Here is an 11,102-nt window from a genome sequence, read left to right on the forward strand (position 1 = left end):
ATCCGTATATAACTTCATTTCTATACACGCAAAATTAAAAAATTGACACGAGTATTTATAAATATATAATAAGATGAATCTAACAAGACCCTTCAAGACGGGTAGAGAAAGTATTCCGTAGTCCGTAGTTTTGTCCAAATATGTGAATGAATAATGTATATGTCCTGAAAACAAATTATAAAAAAATAATAAACCACAAAAGTGTTGAAGTCTTCCTACTTGAAAATTAAGTCTACCAAGCTCCCCAGCAGTAGATCACAGTATTCATCTTCCTCCAAAGCTTGATGAAGAAGCTTTGATCATTTCATCATAACTCCCAACTTCAATCTTCCTTAACTATTCTTAAAAATGCCCAAATTTTCCTGTGATTTCAGATGGCTTCTTCTTGTTGCTGCCGTCGCATTTATCTACATCCAGGTAAAAATAAGCAATTTCAGTATTCTTTGATTATGAATTTCCTTTAATCTTCACTTCTTGAAAACCCTAATTTCATCTTTTAAGTAATTGTTTGATTACATTTTCATCGATTTTAGTGTTCGGTAGTCGTTTAATTAGTGATATTCTGTTTCTGACGAAATTTTAGTTTTTGGGATCCCTTTAATTTATTGTGTGGAGTAGTTCGGAAGAATTTAGTTTGATCGTATGTACTGATATGGAATGGAAATGATTAAGGAGAATTAGTTTAGTATGGTGGAGTTTGTTGCTTCAAGCTAAGAAGTAGAGTTTCAGGGATTTAATGGTCAGAATTATTGGTTCATGTTTCGATTTTCGGAGAAATTGCATATTAAAATTTGAAAATGTTGATAATAATGGCCCTATGATTAAAGAGTGTAGTTGGATAAATGCCGGTGTAAGTTGAGGTACACCAGTATAGCCGGCTATGATAAGGGATTAAGGTTTAATTTAAAGACGCGACTATTGTAAAATTAGTAACACTTTAATTTGGATTGAAGGAAATGGAGGGAAAGGAAGGGAAGAGAAATGGAGGGAGGGAATATCTTTCATTTGGATAACAAATTAGGGATGAAGGGAATTGAAGGGGAGAGAAATGGAGGGATTAAATTCTAAGAAAATGATCCCTTCATCAATGGAGAGATTTGGAAGGAAAACTCTCCATTCTTCCTTCCCTCCCCTTCACCTCCCTCCCCTTCTTTTCCTTCCCTCAACATTACCCAAACAAACTTACTGCTTTTGTGATGATGATCCCAAATTAGAGATACTAGGTCATTTTGTAAGCTTACTAAGTCATTGTCGTCAAGGGCTTCAAGTTCTGGTGTGAAAGTAGGTTTATGTTTGAGTTTGCTTGGTGATTTTTGTTTTTTCTGCATTCTATAATTAAACTTTGTAAGAGCATATTGTCACATTCTAAATGTTATTGCTGTTTATAAGCTACTTTGTATAATAGTTATGGAGTGTTAACATATTGCTTCTTTGGTGTTATTTCTTTTATATTAGATGCGGCTATTTGCTACGCAATCGAAGTATGCTGATCGCCTGGCTGCTGCGGTATGTGGACATTGTTTAAATTTCATGATGCTCTTGTGTTAGTGATGGAATGATTATGATTTATATATATATTTTTTTATTTTGAATTATCTTGACATGTTGACTTCGTGATACTTGTACCATTTTTTTTTTTTTTAAAGTGTTTCTTCAATTAGTTCTCGCTCTACTTCCTCTTTTATCTTGTGGTGGCATTATCTGGTAGAAACTTGGAAATTTAGCTTCTGTTTGACCATTGAATTTCCTCAAGTTTTTAAAGGCAATGCTCAGTAGAAATTGAGTATAATGTAGTGTTGGTAATAGTGATCAAAGGCTTTGTTTTTATTCTAGTGGCATAAGGAAAATTAAGTGGTATTACCATTGCTAAATTGTTGGCATTGAGGCTAGAGATATAGAGGATTCCATTAAGAATAGAGCTTGGGAATTCTGGTTTCTGTGTTGATCACACTGTCCATCTCTGAAATAGCATAGCTGATATCTTAGGGCATTAAATTACTGATTAAAAATAGGTTGCAAGTCTTACAACTTAATATTAATTATGGCAGTTAGATCAATTGATATAGAGATCTTTAAGAAGCTAGAATATTAAAAGGAATCCACTTTAGGAAGTTCTCAATTTTAGTTTTTGTCTATAATTGTACATCGTAGCATGTATGGAAATGCACCATGTCACGGCATGGTGACTCTTTAGTCATTACTATATGCCGGTGTTAAAACCCTCTTTTTTCTTTGTACATTTACGTTCGTCTTGAAATATAGTTTAAATATAGAATGAACTTACTAGGAAAGATACATTTGGATTGCATCTGTTAGGAAATAAACTAAACTTACCAAATACTAACGAGATTTATTTTGGGAAAAGACATGATGTATGTTTTAGATATGATGTATCTTTTATTTATTTCTATCTTTTATGTTTTCCTAGTTTGATGAGGATTTTAATTAAGAAAATAGATAGATTTTAGGAATATAATCAATCTAGGATTATTTAGGCTTGGGGAGCAAGTAAAAATAATCCTAATTGATGTGGGTTTCTAAGTTAACCTATATAAGGGGTTTTAGGCTTATTAGAAAATAATGATGATTCATCAACGATGATTTTATGAGGTGGAAAATCATCAAGAGGGTGAAAATAATGATGGTTTATTGAGGAGGAAAATCATCAACAGGGTTATTGTCTTATTTTGTAGGAACTTAATAAAACAATATTTTGTTTGAGGGGAGGAAATCTAAATTTCCTCATAATTGTCTATTTTATTATCGTAGTTTGCTATTTATTCTATATTGTGTTTGAGGGTGAGTTCTCAAATTGCTCCATTGCAAACATCCGTTATAACAGCATCAGTGTTCTTTAACGTTTTTACCCAAAATTTTCCCTTTGTTTTCAGGTGGAGGCCGAAAATTATTGTACAAGACAGACACGGTTATATATTGATCAAATAAGCATGCAACAAGGACAGATTGTGGCATTAAAGGGTGTGTTATTTTTACAGTGTAGTCTTCTTTAAGTTTTAGTCACCTCCTTTTGACTGCATATTGTCTATGGTATCCCATATCCTCACCATGCTTAAGTGCTACTAGCTAGGAGTCAATTGATTTTTTGTCTATTGCCATCTTTTTGTCATGAAATAAGATTCTTGTAGGGAATAAAAAAGTAAGACTAATCTGTTTCAAATTTTAATAACCTTGGAGCAGTGATATCAGACTGGATATGGTGCTAAGTATATAGAACAGTATGTTAGGAAATCCAAGGACTCTGCATTGGCAAAGTAAAAATAATAAAGAAAGAATTCGATACCGAATTTTTTTCGTATATTCCTTATCCCTTGTAACATTGTCATCATAGCCGAATTTTTGATCTGTCATTCTTGCCCATTTTCTTCAACGTATGTTAGAGCTGCATGACAGTGCTTAGTTTCCTCCAAGTCTAGAGGTCTTTGAACTATATGGGCAATAAAAGGTCATATTTTGGAATAGAGAAAGGTGAACATTTTGAGAGTAGGCTATTGACCCCCATTACGTTGGTTTTCCATATCTTACCAGTTTAATTTTTATGTTGTAGAAGGAACTGATTGCCAAATGATATTGAGTGTATATATATTTTTGATCTGTGCTCGCGCGTGTGTGTGTGTGTGCGCGCGTGCGTTTGTGTGAGTCAGCTATGATGGTTAGGGCATGCGAAATGTTGCCTGGAGGATGCATAGATAAGGAATTTGGAGGGTTGGTAATCTTGGGACAATGTGGATTATAAAAGAAGTCAAGGGTGTCGTAAGTGTACTTGGATAATGGGATTTACAAAAGGATGTGAAGAAATTGGGCTTGCAAGAGGATCAATCAATCAATCAATCAATCAAAGCCTTAATCCCATAGCCTTCATAGGGGCTCTTGAGAAGAAATTGGGCTTGCAAGAGGATGTGTGCAAAATAGAAGCAAATGGAGGATGGGTAAATGGATACATATTCTTGGTTCATCCTTCGAAAAAGGCTTTTATTTTGTTTGTTATTGTTTATGCTTTTTTATTTTTTAAAGCTATTTGTACTGCAAGGTTAATTGTAATTAAAAACTTATCTGATGGACATATTTCATTTTTTAAAATTAGCTACACTGAAGAGTCAATATTGCAGGGATATACTTACAGAAGCATATACTCTACCATAGCCTTCATAGGGGCTCTTGAGAAGTATAAGATGTGAACTTGTGAATCAATTACTTGTGCGCTGATATGAACAATTACTTTCTTTGTTGGTTGCTTCTAATTGCCAATGCTAATTTTTCTCTCTTTTTTTTAATAATGTGAAAACTATGATTTTGTATCAGATGAGAAAAGGCGCAAAGATGAAGAAACAGCCCAGCTGAGAGCTCTTGTCCGAGATCTTGAGAGTATGTACTTATTACTGATATCCATTTTCTGCTATCATGTACTGCATAGTTATTTTCTTTTCTGCATTGGGAATTTTCTTGCCAGCTTAATCTGAATTTTTTAGTTCATATATAATGAATAGTGTCTAGGTTCTAGCAATTGATTTTAGCTCTTGTGTTATGTTGCGAATAAGCTTGATGGTGTTTGAGTCCTTAAGGTTAAAGTTCATATTGTTCCCTCCTCCTATTTCGTTCTTGTAACTTTTGAAGCATGGAACATTAAAACTAAAGGATAGAATTTGATACCCATATTTTCAATCAATATGTTTTCTGGATGATTTATAATTTCTGATGCCTCATGTCCGAGAAAATGTCTAATGACTTTGCAGGAAAAGGTCTTCAACGATTGAATGGGAAACTAGAGGTTGAAATCAAATGGAGCAATCAGTTAATTTCCATTTTCAGATGCATTCATTGAGTACTTGATCAAGTTTCTCTTCTTGTCTGCTGAATCCATTAGGTGCCCGTGGCAGCGGTTGTGGTGATGGCCTGCAATCGTGCTGATTACTTGGAAAGAACTGTCAATTCTATTTTGAAGTATGTCTATTGTAAAATTTAGATCTAATGTTCAAATTTGCCTTTTGAAATCAGCTATACTCTGATATCCCGTTTTTGAATGTGCTTAAGTGTTTATATATGCTGACTAGAGCACTATCATTTCAGATATCATGGTTCTGTTGCATCAAAGTACCCACTTTTTATATCCCAGGTAAACATCCGGGTTATCTGTTGGGGCGCTGATTTTTGGAGTATATTATATTTTGATTTGAAGAAAACTTAAAATGTAATATTGGTAATACTATCAGGATGGACCAGACTCAAATGTCAAAAGCAAGGCACTGACTTTTAATCAAATAACCTATATGCAGGTATTGTATTCTTGTTATGGATGCTATCTCCTTTATTGTGAAATTTTTGGTGATTAATACATAAGGTTTTGATTGTCAGTTGGATGTTTTTATATGGAGTTTGTCACCTGCTCCTTGTGAGTTAGATTTGTTTTAATCATCTTCCATTCTTTCCTGTACATATTTAAGACATGTATACAACCACGGAATTGGAAGGACTAATAGTATCCTCACTCTCAACTTCCTCCCTTTCGAAATAGTTGCAATATTTTGATTTTCAAGTTTGCCATGCGTAACTTTGCTCATTAATTTCTGTTATTAATTATTATAAAAAAAATATACGTAGTAAAATAGTAACTTTATTGAATATGTACATTGTGACAAACCAATAACCTTTTACATGATATATATATATATTTTCATATGTTAGTAGAAAAATATGGTCTAAGTAAGACAAGTGAATTGTGCTTTCCCATGATTCCAGTACCCCAAAATATTTTGAAACAGAGATAATAATTTTTTGTGCTTTCCTATAATTCCAGTACCCCAAAATATTTCTCACTTTTGTAAGGACCAGGGAAGTATTCAAAGGTTTTCTGTTAAAGGGCTTATCTTTGAACCTTTCTATATTAGTGACCAATTGACTGTGTGAAAGTGGATTAATTCTTTTCTGGAATAGCTGCATTCATTTGGTTTAAAATGGCCGAGATTGTTAGATTTGATTATATAAATAACAAACCCAGATTTGAAGATGCTTCTCCCTCACTCCTGGGATACTGTATAGCTTACTCTCTTACTAAGTGCATGTGTTTTTCCATGAATAAAGAAATTGGCTTCTAATCCTAAAGTTATACTTCATTAATGCTTTTTTTTTTTTTTTTTTTTTTTTTTTTTTTTTTTTTCTTTTTTTTTTTTTTTTTTAATTCATTGCAGCATTTGGATTATGAAGCCATTCGCACAGAGAGACCCGGAGAATTGATTGCATACTATAAAATTGCACGTAAGGACCGGTTGATATATTTTTTTTATTTTAATTTTTTCTTAATCTTTAATAAACCTATCTCATCATCTTGAACGAGTTGCTTCTTCCAGGTCATTACAAGTGGGCACTGGACAAGTTGTTCTACAAGCACAATTTCAGCAAAGTGATCATTCTTGAAGGTAAATAATACTTGATCTTGCTGTCTCACATGATTGCATCCATATTCCTGTGTCTTCCCATTAATATATCTAATTAGAGAATTGGCTTCAAAATTTGCGCTTAAGTTCACCTTTATGGTCAAATGCAGATGACATGGAGATTGCCCCTGATTTTTTTTGAGTATTTTGAGGCTGCAGCAGGTTTACTTGACAGAGATAGGTATGTCTCTCATGTTCATTGTATTTAATGTTTATAATTTGCAGAAGGCTAAGTTCTGTATTGAAGGATTAATCTGATAATAGAAGTTTAGTTACTTAGGATCCTTTTTCTGCAGCCCTCCTTAAACTGCTGACCTTGTGTATTTTGTTGCTTGTTTGTGAAATTGTTCAATCATAGGTCAATTATGGCTGTTTCCTCCTGGAATGATAATGGACAAAAGCAGTTTGTGCATGACCCTTGTAAGTTTTTTTATTCCTTACTGATTTCTGAAATGATGTATTCATGAAACTTATTTTGCTCTGTCAAACCTGCTGGAGTCTGGATGTGCTTATAGCCTTATACGCAGACCACTCTACAATACCTATGGATCCATAACCTTTTCATTAATATGTAACTCTAAGCCTATAAATTGACCTATTTAATGGAAGCAAAAGGTTTAGGTAAGTCAGAATTTATAAAGCTTTACTCCGTGATGAGAATTTAGCCACTCATATCAAGGCTTATCAGGTCGAAGGTTTTTCCTTTATTTGGTTATAAGATGAATGAAAGCACTTTTCACATCATACCTAAATCCGCATTATTATTTCACGCAATGTTTATTCCTGTTTGAATGTGATTTAAGTAGCTCATCTCAAGGTTTTTGTTTGTTGCATACATGGTAATCTAATATCTTTATCTAACCATCCATTATGATACGTTGTTTTTTTAATTTTTGGTCACTTAATTTTTGTTGTAATTATTGTTGTTGTATGTTTGATTTATTTTCCATCATCTATGCACAGACCTGTATCATCAATGTTTTCTGTGATGTTATGCAGATGTACTTTATCGATCTGATTTCTTTCCTGGGCTTGGATGGATGTTATCGAAAGATACATGGGATGAGTTATCCCCAAAGTGGCCCAAGGCATATCCTTCATATTTTTTCTTTTCATCTTGTATATGTTTTGGTGTTGATTGATCCATGTACAAGTTTTTCCTTGACAAAAACTCTACTTACTGGGATGATTGGTTGAGACTGAAAGAGAATCACAAGGGTCGACAGTTTATAAGACCAGAAGTTTGCAGAACGTATAATTTTGGCGAGCATGTATGATCTAGCTCTACCATTTTTATGCTTTAAACTTGATATGCATGTGAAAATCTAACTTTCAGCAAAGCTAAACTTTCATGATACACATTATTGTAGCATCTATAAGTACGTTCAGAAACTGGGTCTTTTGAAGTTACATATGTGGTTTGTGATAATTACTAATGTGGTCATGTTATTCATCTGTGGGCTCTCCTGCATAGATTATATTTGTCATTTAGAAAGTTTGCTGTTTTATGCTTTGATTCTCTGAATGGATTCCACACTGCTTATCAAAAGGCTTTTAATGATTTCTGTGCAGGGGTCCAGTCTAGGGCAGTTTTTCAGCCAATACCTTGAGCCAATTAAGCTCAATGATGTGGATGTGAGTGCCAGTTATCTTCAGTGTTAAAATGACTTGTTCCCCCCCCCTTAAATTATGAACTTTCTCTAACTTTCAATTATCCTTCTTATCCCTGTGGTCTTTACTTCTGCTAGGTTAAGTGGAAGTCAATGGATTTAAGCTACCTGATGGAGGTTAGTAACATTGGAACCTTTCTACAGGCATACATGTCAAATTGTGAAGGCATTATTGTTATTTAAATTTACAGCATATTTAGTTGTCCAGATTATATGTCTGATAACTTATTGGTGCTGTATCAATTACATACTACTAAAAGCGAATGAAAAAAGACACTTGTCAATATTGCATTAAAAATTTTCCCTCCTAAAGTACCTTCTTAAAATAAATCATTGTTACGGAAAAAATTTTGTATCTAAATTATGACATTTGTTTTATATAAAATATAATTCCTTTCCAAAAATATTAAACTGTCCATTATAACTGATACATGTAAATTAAATATTTTCTCTTGCTTCTTTTTATTTTTAATATATACCATATTTTTAATACTCAAGTCATTCTATTTATATAATTTTTATAATATTATTTTCAAAAGTATTTAACAACCGTGCATTGCACGGAATTTAACCTAGTATAGACATATAGTCCATTAATCTTAGAGTTTAAACGTAACAATCTAAATAAATTAACCGCGCTCAATATCTGTTGACTTATGTGCTTCTAGAGTCAAATCAACTAGGGCTTGAATACTGAATATCGTGCATTTGAGTTCTTGGCTCAGAGTAGATTTTTTGCAACTTTTGATTAAGCCCATTGTTGGTTCATTTATCGTAATAATGTCATTTATTGATGTTCAGGACAGTTATATAGAATACTTTGCCAGCCTTGTGAAAAAGGCTAAACCAATACATGGTGCTGATGCTGTAGTGAAGGCCAATGGTGTAGATGGTGATGTACGCATTAAGTACGAGGATCAGCCAGAGTTTGAAAGCATTGCCAGACAGTTTGGTATTTTTGAAGAATGGAAGGTATATTTTACATCTATAGATTGTTAAGACCCCTTGTCTAATCTCTTCAAGCCTTTAATTGGCTTAATATTGAAATTCAATTCAGGGTCAATGGGTCATGCCTTGGTCTCGTATTCACATTAAAGATGACTCTTTATAACATGAACTGTTTTATGTTAAAATGCTTGTTCCTTAATATCCTTGTCTAATCTCTAATTTTTGTAAAAATTTGTTTGCTTTCAAGAATTCATTTGATTTTTGGTTTAAATAATGGGCTAAGGGCTCATTAAATTGCATGTTCCTTAATATCCTGGGATAGAGTCAATATGTTAAAAAAAAAATAAAAAAAATAAAAAAAAAACCCCAGCAAGAGTAAGGCTGCAGACATAATTCAGGCCCCAGTGGAAGTTAGTGATATTATTGATAGTCTTGTTTGCTTCAAGATACTACTGTAGGCCCCAGGTTATTTGGTGGAAAAACACATTTTGGTCCCACTTCACTTTGTTGAGTCTTATTTGCTTCAGTATCTTTTTGGTTTGCACCGAAACCCTGACATTGTACACTTACAGAGTAGTAGCTTTGCATTTTGGGCCTTTGTTATGTGTGTGGTGTCCCTGATGTGATCAGTAGCAAGGGTCTTTGCTTCTTTTCTTTCTTTCATAGTCGCTTGTTTGTAGTTGCTGTAATTTCAAGGTGTTTTTTCCTGCTAAGAACAAGTTTTACATAATGAGCAGATTGAGCTCTGCAATGCAAGTTTATGGCTGTGTTCCTTAATCGAGAAAAACACTTCGTATAAAATTAGGATGCTTGTACATGACCTAATCTTTTCGTTGGATCAGGATGGTGTCCCCAGGGCAGCATACAAGGGAGTAGTAGTTTTCAGATATCAGAGTTCAAAGCGTGTCTTCCTTGTTGGCCCAGATTCCCTAAAGCAACTTGGAATAGAATCATCCTGAATTTATACAGGTTAGAACCTTAAAAGCAATTTACGATTTTTCAGCTCCTCTTCCCCCCTCTCCTTCCTCCTATTTTGTAGATCTCAAAGGAGAAGAACTCGAATGGATTTTGCTGGCAGCAAAATTTGGAAATGCCTGAAAGATGGGGCCTTTGGGGTGAATCATGTTGTAGTTTGGTACATCTTTCAAACGTGTGTGAAATTATTTTTTCTGTGATGGCATAGGTGAATCTCCTGTCACACTAATCAGACGAAGGGTTTTGGCAAAATTCCACTTATAGAACATGACTGAAGGGTCTGTGAATGTCTACAGTGCTGTTTCAAGGTCTGCCAATGCTCAAGCTTCACTGTTTAGACTCTGTGCTACTGTTGAACAGACGCAACCTAAGTTAGACCCAAGCAACTCCTAAGATTTGTAGGTGTCTCCGATAGTTGTATATTGGGCTGTAATCATCATAGTTGGAGCCCTGGAGAATAGTGACATAGTGTAGGTCTCAATTTGTAGAGCCTTCTTGTAATGCTGCTACCCTAAATTTTGGACTTGCTTAATCATACCATGAGAGACAATTATGGATGTGACAAGAATATTAGTATAGTTTCATTCTCAAGTGCAAATATGGTATACCTTTGTTCCTAGTATTCTAAAAGTATGTACACAATTGAAATACACAGTAAATGAACTAGGAACTGCTTCGTATTCATTATGACATTGATAATCTGATAGTCATAGTTAACATAGTAATAGTTCAATTTTACATTTTTCTATGAGTAACCAGTTTGTATAGTTGCTTTTTTGGTTGTACCAAAAATTTAAAAAAAAAAAAAAAAAAGCCATAGATTTGATAAAATCATAAAACACTTAAAACTATTGATGATCCTTTTTTTTTTTTTTTTTTGGGTCTGCTTCAATTAGTTCAATAATCTCAGTTTTGATCAACATTCATCAAGTAATCCCAACGTTGAGCTAATTCATAATGATGTCAGCTTTAGCAACATTAGTATCTCTATTTCTTAATTTTTTTACTGATTAGAGAGGTTGAAATTGTGTTTTGGAATATAGTCTTCTACTAGGTTATG

General features: G+C 33.7%; 1 pseudogene; it reads left to right on the forward strand.

The window, feature by feature from the left end:
* Nucleotides 1-183: 183 nt before the first annotated feature.
* Nucleotides 184-10,726, forward strand: LOC110718668 (annotated as a pseudogene).
* Nucleotides 10,727-11,102: the final 376 nt, after the last annotated feature.

Source organism: Chenopodium quinoa, unplaced genomic scaffold (genome assembly GCF_001683475.1).
Source record: "Chenopodium quinoa cultivar QQ74 unplaced genomic scaffold, ASM168347v1, whole genome shotgun sequence".
Taxonomy (NCBI): domain Eukaryota; kingdom Viridiplantae; phylum Streptophyta; class Magnoliopsida; order Caryophyllales; family Amaranthaceae; genus Chenopodium; species Chenopodium quinoa.